A 13,665-nucleotide genomic window follows, 5' to 3' on the forward strand; every position below is an offset into this window, starting at 1 on the left:
TGGGAGTACTTACTTGAGCTCGACTGATTGCATACACCACACCCTTTTCTCTTTTCAAAATCTTTTCTCTTTTTAAAGTTCTTTTGATAAAAATGATTTTCTTTTGAAAATTTTCATACCAATTCCTCAGTTTGAGTTCAGACACAACCGAGAGTGTGCCCAAATCCCTCAAACCAAGGCTCTGATACCAACTTGAAACATCCCAAAAATATAGCCCAAAAATTTCTTTTTAAACCATTAATAAAAACCATAAATATCATCCATCATATAAAGGACATAAATCGTATATCTCAAAAATATCATAATAGCTGACAGTGTATCAAAATCATAGGTCAAAACATCCGAGTGAATCCTCCCAGGCTAAAAAATGTGGAGTGTGCCATGCAGTCATCCTGAGCTCTTCCCCTTACTAGCGGAAGTACCTGAAACCAAAACTGAAAACTGTAAGCACGAAGCTTAGTGAGTCTCCTCAAACTACCACATATCATACACATAATCACATATATCATATATTGGGCCCTACCCCCACTACATCAAGCACTGCCCGGCATCGGCTTGTCAGGCATCGGGCCCCGCCCAGCATCAAACCGCATCTAGCATCGGGCCCCGCCCAGCATCAGACCGCATCTAGCATCGGGCCCTGGCCGACATCGAGCACAGCTTGGCATACATATGAGCATAAACTACTAACACGCATAACGTAAGCATAACCACTTAACTATAGACATATAAACATTCCTAGGGCCCCACCCGACATCGAACCGAATTCCAGAAACATACAAACATTCCTCGCGAACCGCCCCGACATCAAACCGTAGTTTGAAAACATACAAATACATTCACATGAAAGAATCACAAAGACATCAAGCATACTAACATCCTTCGAGTACCGTCCCGGCATCGGATCAAAATCCGTAAAATAAATAAACCTACATCGGACCCCGCCCGACATCTGATCTTAATCCGTAACATACTAACACACATAAACGGGTCGACCTTGGTGTCTTAGACCCGTTCCTACTAAAGGAAAACTCACCTCTCAAGTTGGCTGCTGAAATCTCGTGTGAGGAATCTCTAATAGTTGCTCCAACGACTCCCCGACTATCATTATCACAATAATCACTTAGTCAAAAACTGATAATCCTTATAAGGGTAAAATGACCATTTTACCCCTGGTCAAATTCATCATTCTGTTCAAAGTTAGCATTCTGGTTGACTCAAATCACCGAGTGTACCTATCAACTCGTCGAGTTCTATAACTCAAAAATCCTAGAAATCACGATTCAACTCGCCGAGTCGTCCCCCCGACTCGTCGAGCTCTATCTGGCACAAAATTGGGACAACACAATTCAACTCGTCGATTCCTTCTATGGACTTGCCGAGTTCCTCAGTCTGTTTGATCCATCATAATGGATTAAGCTCATATCCTTCAGATCCAAACCCCATACTTCATCTACATACTGGGAACACACCTTTAAGGGTAAAGTTTCCAACTTTACCCGATATTAATACTTCTTAAAGGGTTTAGCTCAAACCATAGCTCTCTAGATCATAGATCTTGGTCCAAAAGCCATAAAACTCCAAACTAAATCATACTAACATAGATCTAGGCCTTAGACATCACCTGGACACGTAAAGCTCCTAACTTTCCTTCCATGCATGGCCTTTTGGGGCTAAAAGGGCCAAAATAACACCTTAGAGCTTGCATGGGGGTTCCAATGGCATAAAATTTGCACCTTTATGCCATAACAACCCTTAATAGTTCAAGATCTGAAAGGATCCTTGCTTGGGACGTCCATATCCCAAGGGTCAAGTTTCTTGGACCGAAAAACCCAATAAAGCGACAAAGAAGAGATCTAACAAGCTACTAAGCAAGGTTGAGACTTGATTACCATAAAATGAAGAGGATGAGATGTTGTTTTTAGATCTACTAGCTTCCTTCTGAAGCTCCATGCTTCTTCTCTTCTTCACAAGCTTCAAGTACACAAGGTTCACTCAAAAATGGATCATAAACTCACAAAAGGCTCTAGGGTTTCGAGGATTAGGGTTTAGGACTTGGAGGCTGGAAATGAGGCTGATAGATGGACATTAAGATGCTTAAATAGGGTGCAAAACCCCGAAATTAGGGTTTCTGAAACATTCCAAAAATACGGTCCAAAAATTTCGTTTTCAAAATCATTATTTAAACCATAAATCATCCATACTCATAAATAAAATCATGTATCATGTATCATAAAGTATCATTAATCTGTCACATGTCAAAATCTCATATCAAAATATCAGAGTAAACTCCAAGGCTGAAGATTGTGGCGTGTGCCATGCGATCATCCCGAGCCCTTTCCCTTGCCAGTGGAAGTACCTGAAACCAACACTGAAAACTGTAAGCACGAAGCTTAGTGAGTTCCCCAAACTACCACATACCATACACATATAACATGCAATTAAGAGATACGGGCCCCGCCCACACTCCGTTGACTCTGAGATACAGGCCCTGCCCACACTCGGCTACTATGAGATACGGGCCCCGCCCACACTCATTTACTGCGAGATACGGGCCCCGCCGACACTCAGCCACTAATCAAACAGACACTCAGCTACTAATCAAACATACAAGTATCACACAGACAACAAGTATAACTAAATCTAACAGTCAGGCATATATCCATAATCAAGCTAAACTGCAAGATACGGGCCCTGCCCACACTCGGCTACAAAGAGATATCATACTACGGGCCGGCCTTGGTGCCTTAGACCTGTTCCTACTGAAAGGAAACTCACATCGCAAGACTGACTGCTGAAAATCTAGGTGAGAAATCCTTGTCTGCTGCTCCGGTAACTCTCCGGCTATAAATTTCATAATGACACTTAGTCAGAAACTGATAACTATTCTAAGGGTAAAATGACCATTCTACCCCTGGTTCAAGTCAACATCCTGGTTAAGGTCAACTTTCCAAGTTGACCAGACTCGCCGAATCAGCCTTGTGACTCGTCGAGTCCTAGAACTCAGAACCCTGGAATCGCGACTTGACTCGCCGAGTCACCCCATGACTCGTCGAGTTCCCAAGCTACTTGTTATCGCGATTCGTCGAACTGACTCGTCGAGTTATCCTCAGACTCTCTGAGTACTGGCATAATCAGAAAAAGGGACAAAATCATACTACTCGCCGAGTTCCTCAATCAACTCGTCGAGTCCTATGAACATCATCGGGGTTTCTTCATCGGACTCATCGAGTTCCCTTATGAACTCGTCGAGTCCCTTGCAGATCTAACCTAGATAATTGGTTTCACACTTCTACAGCTCCAAATTATATATCTTTGTCGTTTCCAATGTCCATATCTATAAAGTTGGAGACTTGATGGCTTTGCACACCTCAAATGGACCCAAAATCAAGTTATAGCAATCTACTTCCATAAATATGACCATGGCTTGGATGAAAATGGATTCAAGCCTCTTTTTATGACCCTAGAGGCTAAATACTATAGGGAGAAGGGGTTACTTTGCATGCAACTCATTAAACTAACTCATCCTTCTCAAAAGGGTGAAAAGACCTAAAACTCAACATGCAAAGAGATCTAAGCTATAGTTCACCAAGCTAAGAGCTTTTTACCTTGGAAAGCTGCCAAAGATGAGTGTGTTCCTGAATCTTGTTCTCTTTCCCCAAGCTTTTTAGCTCCAAGCTCTTGCAACTACCTTCAATGGCACCAAAACAGACTCAAAAACTCAAGGAAGGAGCTCTCTAACGAACTAGGGTTTCTGAAGGACAGGGAGGCTGATAAGGAAGGCCCAAAGGGGGTTTAAGATGTTTAAATAGGGTGCAAAACCCCGAAAATACGGTTTCCCCAGGCAGACCTACTCGTCGAGTCCATGCTTGGACTCGCCGAGTAGACTCTTTAAACCCCGCGTCCAAACTGGTATCTACTCGACGAGTCAGGGCTACCAACTCGTCGAGTAGCTCAAACTAAATACTTGAATAATTTAAATAATTGCGTACCAGGAACGGGGCGTTACAATTCTCCCCCACTTTTCTTAGACTTCATCCTCGAAGTCTGTTGCGCCTGAGAACAACTCTGGATAGTGCTCCCTCATTTCCTCCTCGGGCTCTCACGTCCACTCTGAACCCTTGCAGTGCTCCCACTAAACCTTCATTAGCTCGACCCTTTTGTTCCTCAACTCCTTAGTCTTGCGATCCATAATCGCTACTGGTCTCTCTATGTAATTCAGGCTGTCATCGACCTGAATATCCTCTATGGGTACTACTGCTGAATCATCCACCAAGCACTTCCGCAGTTGGGAAACATGGAAAGTGTTGTGGATTTGGCTGAGTTCTGCTGGAAGATCTAATCGGTAAGAAACCCGGCCCACCCGGGCCAAAACCCTAAACGGACCAATGAACCTGGGGCCCAGCTTTCCCCGCTTCTGAAACCTGATAACACCCTTCCACGGTGACACTTTCAGGAGGACCATGTCGTCCACCTGGAACTCCAAGTCCAAACGCCGCTTGTCGGCGTAACTTTTATGTCGACTCTGAGCAGTCTGAAGCCTGCTCCGGACCTGCTGGGTCCGCTCTGTGGTCTTGAGTACCACCCCCGTACTCCCCATGACCCTATCACCGACCTCACCCCAACAGATCGGGGTCCTAAACTTTCTCCTGTAAAGCATCGAGAAGGGAGGCCTGTCTATACTGGAGTGGTAGCTGTTGTTATACGAAAATTCCGCTAACGAAAGATAGGTATCCCAACTGCCAACGAAATCTAGCATGCATGCATGAAGCATGTCCTCGAGAGTCTGAATCGTCCTCTCACTCTGACCGTCCGCCTGAGGGTAGAAAGCAGTGCTAAAATGGAGACGAGTACCCATCTCGTCGTGAAACCGCTTCCAAAACCTGGAAGTAAAATGGACATCTCGGTCTGACACCACTGAGACAGGCACTCCATGATGTGCCACAATCTCTCGCACATAAATCTCAACCAGCTTCTTGCTCGAGACGCTCTCCTAGATCGGTATGAAATAAGCGCTCTTGGTCAACCGATCCACGATGACCCATATCGAATCGACCCCACGTGTAGTCCTAGGAAGCTTAGTAATGAAATCCATGGTGATATCCTCCCATTTCCACACGGGAATGTCTAACGGCTGCATCTTGCCGTGAGGCCTCTGGTGTTCCGCCTTGACCTTCCTTCAAGTCAGTGATGTGTGTGAAACGTACTAGTTTTAATCCTACTAACTTAAACACAAAGACAAACACACAAAAGGTAGTGTACCTATCGATTAGTACTTTAGTTCAGGTAAGTAGGGTATCGAACACAGGGAACGGTAAACAATCTAAATAAATGCTAATATTATCTAAATAAAACAATATAAAAGGGGGTTTCTCTAGTTTTGCAAAACTAGAAACTTAAATAATCAATTAACACTCAAACAAAATACAGTTAACAATTAAGAAGAACAATAAAGGACAACTAGATTCAATAATAAAAGAGACTTCTGTTCAGATTTGATTCACTTATTCATATGGTTGATTTTATGGCAAGTGCAATGGATCAATATGTCAATGGTTACCGATTCCTAATATGATTGGGTTCATGTTCACTATTACCAATCCTTTAGTAGACAAATTAATTCAAACAGTGGCCAGTTGATTAAACTAACAAGATTACTAGTGTTCAGTTCGTATCAAGTAAGACTTGAAATAATAGCTAATCAAATTTGTTCAATTCAATCAACTCATGTGTGGTTGTTCATCACACATGCTCACACATTGATTTACATATTTTCTAGTTAACCTTAGTTTCATGTTCACTATCTAGGCATACAATCTTGTATTCTCAAAATTATATGAATCAAGTAATCAAGAAGATGTTCATGCAACTCAATAACTTACTTATTAACAGAAAATATTTATCATCAATACATGAGGATCTTTAACAAGCTTAACAAGATGAATAACCAAATCAATATTAATCCAACCACTCAATCAAACCATGTTCATAAGATTATCTCATCTAAACAAAAGTAAAAAACTTTTAGCTCATATCTATAGCAAGTTATAACCTAAATTCAAAATCTAAACATGGTTCAAAAAAAACATTAAGAAAAAAAGAATAATTATTTGGCTTTTATTCTCTTCTAAATTGTCTCTTAGGTTGCAATCTCGAAAACTGAAGCTCCAAGAACCCTTCTGATCTTCAATAATCGCAGCTAGCCTCCAGAAAGTGTTAGGGTTTCGGGTATAGGTGTTCTCTATTTATAGTTACCAAGAATCAACCTAACTCGTTGAGTTTTCAAGACAAACTCGACGAGTTTTTTCGATAATCCGCGTATACAGCGTGTACAGCAAGGCATCTTCGAATCGGGAACATTCTGACCAACTCGTCGAGTTGAGGGCCAACTCGTCGAGTTCTCTTCGAATCAACATTTTCTCAAAACATGAAAGTCGTCCGAAATTGTGTCTAGTTTTCAGAACATTTTGAATCTTGTCAATCAGAGTTACGGTTCATGAGATATGGACAAAACACTGATGAGGGGTCAAGCTGTCTAGCAACATCCTTCTTTCTTCAGTCTTCAATCTCCAAGCTTCCAATCACTCAATCCTCTTCCTTTTTCACCCGAGCATGTCTTTTATTTCTGAAATTGAATATTAAGCTAATTAAGTACCTTTTGTCCATAAAATGTTATAAAATCAACAATAATTAATAAGATAATGAATGATTTCTATGACTAAATAAGCCCATATCAAAATACCCCACACTTAACTTTTGTTTGCCCCCAAGCAAAATCGAATTTTAACACGCTAATATCACATAAGACAATCCCAATTGAACCCAACCATTATGTCAAGACCGCAACACATGCATTTGTGTCTAAAATTTTCCTAAGGACCCCCCTCAATTCTAAATACTTACAATCCTAATAAACACTCTCCCACTTCTTTTGAACAACACTCATTTTATGCATCCCTCCGAATCCATCCCCAGAAAACCTTCTTAACCTCAAGTCATTTTTGGTTAAACCCCCAAGCATACATATGGTAAAATAACATAGAAAACAAAATTAAAATAAAAATAAATAACTTTATAACTTTTTGCCTTGAATCTTCAATATTTTGCAGCTTTTCTTCAATGTATTTCTTCTTTGTCTTCATAGCTTTGTAGATTCTTTCAAACATTTCATCACTTTTTTTTAATCAACACACTTTTTCCACTCAAAACTAAAAACCTAGAAAAACATATGCTTAAGCAATGGAATTTAACTTCATCCTTTATTGGTTAAAGGCATTAGTCTTATGTGCAATGACTACTTAAGCTTTCCTGGATACATTTCTGGTACACGATGCTAAACATGTTGCGATCCTCAAAATAAGCGATGTTGTGTTTTTGTCTCATGATTTCACAAGAATAAAGGGGGACACAAATGCACTGTAACGTATGTTCGCTCAACTAAACATTTAGATCCTCATAGAATCATCAAACACAATACTAGCATGGAATCCTAATTGCCTTTACCAAAATTTTCTGAATTAACCCTATCAATTTTTATGCAAATTTTTTTTTAAAAAAAAACCTAGGATTCTAAATTTGACTTAATGTAATCAACCCCCTACCCCACACTTAATTTATGCAATGTCCCCATTGCATGTTAAAACAATTAAAGAACATAAAAGTAAAGAGAGAATTGGAACAGACTCCCCTGGGATAGAAGTTGTGAGGTTGATATTCTTCTTGTTAAGCTCCATATTCAGCTGACTTTAGACATGGGAACAGCTCATCCACGCCTTGGGTGTCAAAATCACGTGTTGTACAGCTCCAAAAAATCGAGGAAAAAGGTCTTGGAAATTCTCGGAAATTGATCTTGAATAGTATAGCCAATTGCCCTTGACAAATGTAATCAAATCACCAACTTGAAGATAAGAGAAAGAGTAACTCGTCGAGTCTAGAGGGAACTCGCCGAGTTGAGTCGTTAAAGTTGGCAATAATCGGGTTTTTCCGCATGGACTCGTCGAGTTGGCTAAATGGAACTCGATGAGTTTTCTTTACTTAGTGAATAAAAATAGCTCCGGCTTCAGGTTCGTTACGGACTCGTAATTGGACTTAATTCTCCTAATCCTCTCGTTTTAGACTTGATTTCACGTTTATTCCTCACGCTTTATTCTTTCATTCTATCCCTCACCCTATATTCTGAAAAGATCAAAAACAAATAGCAACTAATAAAAAAAACAAACATCTAAATAAAAATCCTAAATTATCCCTAAATACTAGAAGTTTAGAAAGAAAAAGAAAAGAATACTGTAATGACGGGTTGCCTCCCACAAGCGCTTCTTTTTGTGCGAGTCTTGAGCTGGACTCTCAACTTAATAAACTTCCAATAAACTCAATGCCAATCCATCCGTTGCATTGAATATCTTCTTTGGTGGACCAATTTGTAAAATTTGGCTCTTTGCTTCAAAAATTGGCCAAACGAGCTTGAAATCATAAAACCCAAGAATCTTGACAAGGGTTGGAACTGGTTGGATAATAATCAGAAATGGATCGCGCTTCAGAACTTTCTCCAAAGTTGGAATCGTCACGCCATGCTTCGAAACACAAACTAGAAGTACATGGGGCCATGTCGTGGTAACGGTCAAACCACGACTTGGTTCCTGCATATCAACTTGTTCTTGTTCTTCGTCCGACCTCTCTGCTAGCAACCTTTCCAGCTCCTCCAAATCTTTTTCTAGATTAAATTCTTCATCTTGTAACTTTAGCTCTTGTGACTCAGATTGTTCTTGTTCGTTAGACAAGATGTTATCTAACCATCTTCCAAATTTCTTCAAATCATCATCTGAGTCATACTCCTCATCATCCCTCTCAAATTCCTGTAGTACTTCCTCAAGAAAAACATCAAAAGCATCGAGATTTGGAAAATACATAATAAATAAAAAATTAAAATTAAAATTAAACTAAATAATAAAAAAATTAATCAATAAATTAAAAACGATAACAATTAGCAAATAAAATTAACTATTTGAACCGTTCCCCGGCAACGGCGCCAAAAACTTGATGTGTGTGAAACGTACTAGTTTTAATCCTACTAACTTAAACACAAAGACAAACACACAAAAGGCAGCGTACCTATCGATTAGTAGTTTAGTTCTGGTAAGTAGGGTATCGAACACAGGTAATGGTAAACAATTAAAATAAATGCTAATATTATCTAAATAAAACAATATAAAAGGGGGTTTCTCTAGTTTTGCAGGACTAGAAACTTAAACAATCAATTAACACTCAAACAAAATACAGTTAACAATTAAGAAGAACAAGAAAGGACAACTAGATTCAATGATAAAAGAAACTTCTGTTCAGATTTGATTCACTTATTCCAATGGTTAATTTCGTGGCAAGTGCAATGCATCAATATGTCAATGGTTACCAATTCCTAATATGATTGGGTTCATGTTCACTATTACCAATCCTTTAGTAGACAAGTTAATTCAAACAGTGGCCAGTTGATTAAACTAACAAGTTTCCTAGTGTTCAGTTCGTATCAAGTAAGACTTGTAATAATAGCTAATCAAATTTGTTCAATTCAATCAACTCATATGTGCTTGTTCATCACACATGCTCACACATTGATTTACATATTTTCTAGTTAACCCTAGTTTCATGTTCACTATTCCTAGGCATACAATCTTGTATTCTCAAAATTATATGAATCAAGTAATCAAGAAGATGTTCATGCAACTCAATAACTTACTTATTAACAGAAAATATTTATCATCAATACATGAGGATCTTTAACAAGCTTAACAAGATGAATAACCAAATCAATATTAATCCAACCACTCAATCAAACCATGTTCATAAGATTATCTCATCTAAACAGAAGTAAAAAGCTTTTAGCTCATATCTATAGCAAGTAATAACCTAAATTCAAAATCTAATGATTCAAACATGGTTCAAAACAAAGATTAAGAAAAGAAGAATAATTATTTGCCTTTGATTCTCTTCTAAATTGTCTCTTAGGTTGCAATCTCAAAAACTGAAGCTCCAAGAACCCTTATGATCTTCAATAATCGCAGCTAGCCTCCAGAAAGTGTTAGGGTTTCGGACATAGGTGTTCTCTATTTATAGTTACCAAAAAACAACCCAACTCGTCGAGTTTTCAAGACAAACTCAATGAGTTTTTTCGATAATCCGCGTATACAGCGTGTACGGCAAGGCATCTTCGAATCGGGAACATTCTGGCCAACTCGTCGCGTTGAGGGCCAACACGTCGAGTTCTCTTGGAAACAACATTTTCTCAAAACATGAAAGTCATCCGAAATTGTGTCTAGTTTTCAGAACATTTTGAATCTCATCAATCAGAGTTACGGTTCATGAGATATGGCCAAAACACTGACGAAGGGTCAAGCTGTCCAGCAACATCCTTCTTTCTTCAGTCTTCAATCTCCAAGCTTCCAATCACTCAATCCTCTTCTTTTTTCACCCGAACATGTCTTTTATTGTTTAAATTGAAATATTAAGCTAATTAAGTACCTTTTGTCCATAAAATTATATAAAATCAACAATAATTAATAAGATAATGAATGATCTCTATGACTAAATAAGCCCACATCAGTGAGGCATCTCTCCACGTACCAAGCTACGTCTCGCTTCATGCAGGGCCACCAGTAATCGGGTCGAAGATCTCTGTACATCTTTTTCACCCCTGGATGGATGGAGAACCGGGACTTGTGGGCCTCATCCATCAATACGTGTCGTACTCCTCCCCAGTAGGGTACCCAGACCTTCCCATGCAGGGTCAACAACCCTCGGCTATCGTAATCAAACGAAGCTACTCGGCCCACAATCCTCTCGCACTTCTGGCGCTCCTCCTTCAGGCCCTCAACCTGCGCCTCCTTAATCTGCTCCAGCAGTGGAGTAATCACTGTCATCCTTAAACAGATGTCTCGGATCGGGGCCGCCGTCGCCTTGCGGCTCAGGGCATCAACCACTACATTGGCCTTGCCCACGTGGTAAATGATCTCACAATCATAATCCTTCACCACGTCTAACCACCGATGCTGCCTCATGTTCTTATTCGGATGATCCATGAGGTACCTCAAACTCTTATGGTCCGTGTAAATGGTACACCAGACCCCATAGAGGTAATGCCGCCAAATCTTGAGGGCGAACACCACAGCACCCAGCTCCAAATCATGCGTCGGATAGTTAGCCTCATGAGGCTTCAGTTGCCTCGAAGCATAGGCTATCACATGACTTTGCTGCATCAACACTACTCTCATACCTGTGATCGAAGCGTCACAGTAGACTACGAAGTCATCTACTCCCTCTAGCAGGGTGAGAATCGGCGCCTCACACAATCGCTGTCTAAGCGTCTCAAAGGTTGTCTGCTGCTCAGGACCCTAACGAAAAACCACCGACTTATTGGTCATTCGGGTTGTTAGATCAAAAATATGGTTTATACTTTGCTTTTCTAGGAAAATATATTATTATATAATGTAATATGTAATTTTGTGGCTGTGTACGGTCGTACTCATGTATACGGCCGCACACCTGTGTACGGCCATACACGGGTGTACGGCTGGTGTCTCATATATATAGGATGAGGAGTGCATGCAAGTGCACGGCCAGAAGAGAAAGAGAAGAGAGCATATTGTAGAGAGAGAAACTAGAGAGAAGAAGAGTGTGTGTTAATGTGTATGAATCTTGTATTTAGATCTACATTCTAATCATCAAATACTACAAGATTCATCATCTTCTTCTTCTCCTTCTCTTCTTATTGTGATCTGGCAGCATCCGTTTGATTGGGATTCCGCACCATCAAACGGATCTGATTGGTACTCAAGCATTAGGGGACTTACAAGTGGTATCAGAGCTTGGATTGTATCAATCAATTTTGTCAGATCTGGAGCTTATTTGATCTTATTTTTGAAGGATTCCTGCGTTTTTGGATAGATCTCTGAAAATTAGGGGGGTTTGTTCTTCGCGTTTTCATAAAAACGAGTTTTTGATTGAGTTTTGGAGCAAAAAGGGTGAAAAACGTCGTTTTTTCTTCGCATCTGTTGAAGGTGTGCGGTTGGACTTTGAAGGTGTGTGGTTAAAGCCTTTGAAGGTGTGCGGTTAAGCCTTTGAAGGTGTGCGGCTGGTTGAAGGTGTACGGCTCGGAGTGTGCGGCTCGGGGTGTGCGGCTCGGTGTACGACTCGGAGTGTACGGCTCGGTGTGTGCGGCCTCGGTGTACGGCTCGGACGTGTGCGGCTTCGCACCTTGTTCTCAGTCTTCGCTTCGGTCTTGGTCAGCGGAAGTCTTCGCAAGTCGCATTCTCGCACGTGTTCGCAGCGTTCATTGAAAAAAATTCGTGGGAGTTTTGGGGTTGAAAGGGATCGAACCCGGGTCCCCAGGTTTATAATCCAAGCGCCTTACTAGTTGATCTAGCTTGATAGATGGTACAAGCCTTCGAAATTTAAGTGAAATATTAATCTTTCGCTGCCCCACTTTCGCATTTTTGACATTTTTAACCCCAAAATCAATTTCTTTTATTTTTAAGCTACATTTTCTTCCAAAAATTTTAGTTTTTAAATTTTGACTTTTATTTTTTATTTTTTACTTAAAATTTTGACTTTGACTTTTAAAGTTTGACCTTTGACTTTCTCGTTTAACTTTTAAATTTTCAAATTTAGCTTTTCGGTTTGACTTTTAAGTTTGACTTTTCAAGTTTGACTTTTGAGTTTGACTCTTTAAATTTGACTTTTAAGGTTGACTTTTGAGTTTTTAGTCAAAGAATTTTTTTTAAAAAAAATAATAATAAATAAAACAAAAAAATGAGTTCTGAATCCATTCCGGTAAATGAAGTTTCATGTACTCCAGCTTGTAAAACTACGATTAAATTTCTTCGGGAACAAATTGATTTATTAAAAAGAGAAGTTGAGGACCTGAGATATGAAGGATATCAACTCAGGAAAGGACAGAAACCCCTAAAGGCCCAGTTAGAAACAAAAATAAAGGACTTTAAGAGAATTCAGACAGAATACAGTGAAAAATGTGAACTTTATGATTGTATTAAGAGACAGAATGATGAGTTAATTGCTGAGCTTGATACATTAAAAAGACAATTTGAAACTGCAAATTTTGATTTTAAAAGGTTTGATGTATCAAGCGAGGTAGTTGCCAACATGATTGACCATTGCCTGCAGTTCAAATGAAACCAGCAAAAGGGTTTAGGATACGATAATGTACCTCCTCCTTTTAATCATGCATATCAGTATCAACCTTTGTCTAAAGAGGAGATTGCCAACGAACCATTCATGGTTTATGGCAAGCCATCTGGTTTTGTTTCAGGAGGATTTATTAATGTTGAAAGTACTAACGTTTCTACTTCCCCTGCAGATCAATCCTTAGATCAGGAAAAGCAAGAAGTTGGAGAATCTGTTTCTGATAATAAAACTCAGTCTGATTCTGATGTTTTTGTTTCTGATGTTAAAAATGACAATGTTTTTTGTGATGCTTCCACATCTGCTCCTGTTGAATTTAATTTCTTTGAAATGTTTGATGATTTGTTTGAAAATACTGATGTTCCTGTTTCTAGCACATCTACTTCATGTGCAGGTAAAGTAGTAAAGGATGAGGATAAGGATAGCAGAACTAATTCTAGTTCTGCAAATTCTTTGATGTGTTTGATTTTTTGTTTG

The sequence above is a fragment of the Lactuca virosa genome, chromosome 5 (assembly GCF_052849685.1).
Source record: "Lactuca virosa cultivar CGN04683 chromosome 5, Lactuca_virosa_CGN04683_v6, whole genome shotgun sequence".
Taxonomy (NCBI): domain Eukaryota; kingdom Viridiplantae; phylum Streptophyta; class Magnoliopsida; order Asterales; family Asteraceae; genus Lactuca; species Lactuca virosa.